General features: G+C 44.0%; 1 pseudogene; it reads right to left on the bottom strand.

Annotated features, from left to right (window-relative positions):
* Positions 1–1,653: 1,653 nt before the first annotated feature.
* On the bottom strand, positions 1,654–3,485 carry LOC111627670 (annotated as a pseudogene).
* Positions 3,486–4,484: the final 999 nt, after the last annotated feature.

Consider the following 4,484-nt stretch of genomic DNA (forward strand, 5'->3'; position numbering starts at 1 on the left):
AAAAATCGTCAGTGCCCTCTAGAGGCTAAATTCCGTCCATCCGCCATTAATTAAAAACTAAGGGCTAGTTAAAAATTTCGTGTGATAGCTCGCACTAAGATTTAAAAAGTTAAAACACATACTGTATGTCTATAGTGAGATGTTTGATAGTTTTATATTAAGTGATGTATAAAGAATATATTTCAACCGTTTGTTTTTATATACAGTATATATAAATAAGTTTGCGCGCTGGACAACTGTAAATTTCATTTTTATAATTTTATTTATTAGAAAAAAGCATTATCTTTAAAAAGTTGTTGGTCAGAAAGTGGGTGACCAGTTCAAAGTTCGCGTTTTTTCTTTTCTTGCGCCCTCTATCGTCAGAATCGGCCCGTAGCCGACGGGCGCCACAGTGCTCCCCCTAGTGACAACGATATAGTGATCAGAGGTACCGGGGGTTGAATCGGACGTGACGTCCTGACCGGGTCGTGGTGGTTGGTGCTTGCGTCGGTGTGACAGGATTGCTTGTGTTATTGACCGGTGGAGTGGATGTATCGTTTGCAGTTGTATCGATGAATGCTGGTTTGAGTCGATCTATGCTGATGACAGCTTCTCTGCCTTTTATTAGTACGGTGAAATGTTTATTGGATCGTGTAAGGACTTGATAAGGGCCATTGTAGGGAGGGAGCTTGTAGGGGTTTTTTCACAGAATCGTTTCTAACGAATACGTGGGAGCATTCCATTATTGAGGGATGTAGAAAGGTGATAATTTTATCATGTGCGGACGTATGGACTGGAGAAAAATTGTTCATGATATTGCGGAGGCGCTGAAGAAAGATGGGTGGCTCAAGGGAGTTATTATCTGTCGGTTGTACGAAGTCGGCAGGTAAACGTAGTGGTTCCATATACCATTTCCGAGCAAGTGTTCCCGACGTCGGGTTTAAACGTGGAACGGAGCCCGAGCAGAACTGTAGGGAGACTTTCTGTCCAGCGGTTGTTGTCACTGCATCGTAGGGCTTGTTTGAGTGTGCGGTGAAAACGCTCTACCAGCCCATTTGTTGATGGGTGATAGGGGGTTGTGCGGATTCGTTTGATTCCAAGGAGTGCAGTGAGTGACATGAAGAGTTGGGACTGAAACTGTCGCCCCTGGTCAGTTGTTATAATGGAAGGAACTCCGAATCGAGCTACCCATGTTGATATGAATGTTTTCGCTACCGTTTCTGTCGTTATGTCCGGGATTGGTGTGTCCTCCGGCCAGCGTGTGAATCGGTCGACACATGTAAGGAGGTACACGAATCCTTCTGATGGTGGAAGTGGTCCCACGATGTCCATGTGTACGTGGTCGAATCGGGTAGGTCAAACTGTTGCAGTGGGCTTCGAATGTGGCGGTTGATTTTATTCCGCTGACAAGTTATGCATGTTCTGCACCATTGAGTGGTATCCTTGAGCATGGCTGGCCATACAAAGCGTTCCTGATTTAGTTTCCGGGTTGCACGAGTGCCTGGGTGGGAGAGATTGTGAACGGAATTGAAGACTTCACGGCGAAAGTTAACCGGAATATATGGTCGTATCCTATTATTTGACGTATCGCACATGATTTGTAGTTTGGGATTGAGAGTGAGAGGTTGTAGCTGTAAGGAAGATTGTTGGGTAGACTGTAGTTTTTTAAGCTCTACATCGTTGTTTTGTTCCTGTGCTATTGCGGTGAAGTCTAAGGAAGAAGGTAGCTGGATGTTGTTGATTCGAGAGAGAGTGTCAGCCACCGGTCCACCAGATAGTGCGTTTGTCGTTTTTTCTGCTACCTTTCAAAATATCGTACATAGGTGCTTGGATAGCTGCAGCATTTGGGAGAAAGCGATGGTAAAAATTTAACATTGCCACGAAACGTTGTAGTTCGGCAATTATTCGTGGCCGTGGAAAATTTTTGATGGTTTGAACTTTCTCAGGTGAAGGTTGTATGCCAGCGGGAGTGATTAGGCATCCGAGGAAAAGTACGGAGGTCTGACCAAGGACGCATTTCGATGGGTTCAGGGTAAGTCCGTGTTCTTGAAGTCGTGTGAAAACTTGACGGAGGTGTTGTAGATGTTCGTCCTTGTCTACAGATTCAACCAGGACGTCATCAAAATATGGGACACAGAAGTAAGTCCACGTAGCACTTGGTGGATAAATCGTTGAAAGGTCTGTCCAGCATTTCGCAGTCCAAACGGCATGAATAGATACTCGTATAATCCGAACGGCGTAGTTATGGCAGTCTTAGGTACGTCCGCTGGATTGACTGGTATTTGATGGTAGGCTCTTGCTAGATCTAGGGTGGAAAATATTGTCTTCCCATGTAATAATTGCATACAGTCTTGTATGTGTAGCACAGGGTATCTATCAGGGTGAGTAATTGCGTTTAAATGGCGATAGTCCCCGCATGGCCGCCAGTCTCCATTTGGTTTTCTTACCATGTGTAAGGGACTGGCCCATGCACTCTTTGATGGCTGAATGATTCCCTGTGCCATCATGAACTCAAACTCTTTGCGAGCGGCGAGAAGAGTGTCTGGAGGTAGACGACGTGGTTTGCTAAACACAGGTGGACCCTGCGTTTCTATGTGGTGGTAAACCTGAGCCTTTTGTTTTGGTTTGTCCAATCGTGATGGATTAGTGTTATTAGGGAACTGGGCCAAAAGTTTGTGGTATGGTGAGTCGCCAGACACGACTGTGATGCTGGTAGAGGCTGGTAGCTTCTTCGTTGTCATCCCTTTGGATGTAAGTTTAGTTGTGGCATCAATCAAGCAGTTATGTTTTACGTTGACGAGTAGGTTGAAATGTTTCAAAAAATCTACGCCCAGGATGGGTTGAGCAACATCAGCGATGATAAAGGGCCAGCTAAAGGTTCGACAAAGATTTAAATTTATTGTGAGTAGTCTGGTTCCGTATGTTGAAATTTGAATGCCATTTGCTGCATAAAGGGTGAGTTTTCCTGGATGGACAGGTTGAGCTGCGAATTTTTTTGGTATGATTGATGCGTCTGCTCCTGTGTCGACCAGAAAGTGAAGTTCGGATGAAGGGTCGGCCATAAAGATTCTATTGACTTGGCATTTGCTCTCTGTGGCCACAGGGAGCTGCCTGTCTAGTTTCCTGATTTTTGGAATGAACAAGGTGGGGTGCATTTTTTTGCATTTGCACCAAAGTTAGTGTGGTAAAAGCATAAGCCATCTTCTGGTTCTTTGTAACGGCGTCGCTCACGGGATGGACTTCGTCCATGCGAGTCCTGGCAATTTCAGAAGTTGTATCTTGGGCGATGTTGGTATCTTGGTGCTCATACCAGGGTAGCGAGTTCATTCACTTGCAATGTTAATTCCTGTATTTGTTTCTCGATTGGATTGCTAATAGAGAATTGTTCCTGTTGGCTGATTGGCGTGTGGTTTATAACGGTCAGTTCGTGTATTTTGTCAGCCATTGTGGCGAGTTGTGACAGAGTTTCATTCGAGGCTGCCAGAATAGCTTGGATATTTCCTGGTAGTCGTCGAAGCCACAGCGATTTTAATAAGTCTTCACTGAAATAACCATTGCCGAGGTCACGCATCTTAGTAAGTGTGACGGGCGCTGGTCGCCCAATTCAAGTCCTTGTAATAGTGTTCGCAATTTGGACGTTTGGCTTTCCGAGTATATGTCGATCAGCCTTTTTTTTTTTATTGTTTTCAGGTGGCTTAGTTACCAGGTCGTGTACCGATTCTATTGTTGAAATAACGTAGTAAAATTTGGTTATGTCGGCGGAAACGTTAGCGATGGCGAACTGGGCTTCGAGTCGGGCAAACCAGAGAGTGGGTTTGTTCTTCCAAAATGGAGGTGGCTTGACTGCCACTCGAGAGATTTGCGGAACGCCGGCTGACTCCATTATATCAGTTGACGAAATTTTCGAAAATAGAGATATAAAATTGTTACTGACCTTCTTAAATTACAGGAAATAGTTAAGTTTCGTTTTTCTGATCTTGTGGTTGAACGATGGAGATGGATTATCCTTGTGAGGCACGTGTCTTCTTTGTTCGGGTCACCAGTTTTGGAGTTCGTATTTCGCTCGATGTTGAAGAGAATAAATCCAGTCGGAATTTAATATCTCTTTCTTTATTTATGAATATATACAGTTATGTACAACACAATATATTTACAGCCCGACATCGATCGAAGGTTAAAGTTGCTTTTTGCTGACCGCTTGTTCTCCCATCCGTTTCTAGTCGTTGTTGGTCGGAAAGTGGGTGACCAGTTCAAAGTTCGCGTTTTTCTTTTTTTTGCGCCCTCTATCGTCAGAATCGGCCCGTAGCCGACGGGCGCCACAAAATAATCCTTTCAAACCGATTAATATATTTACGTAATACGTGACGTAAAATCATGATGTGATCGTAATACATCACACATGTTGTTAAAAATATATTCTAACAATACGTAACGAATTGTTACAATGTATTGTTCGTTTTTTCTGTTGTAGATAAACCATTGTAAAGACAGGAGACGCCGACGAA

Source organism: Centruroides sculpturatus, unplaced genomic scaffold (assembly GCF_000671375.1).
Source record: "Centruroides sculpturatus isolate CEXI.00-Female unplaced genomic scaffold, Cexi_2.0 scaffold255, whole genome shotgun sequence".
Taxonomy (NCBI): Eukaryota; Metazoa; Arthropoda; class Arachnida; order Scorpiones; family Buthidae; genus Centruroides; species Centruroides sculpturatus.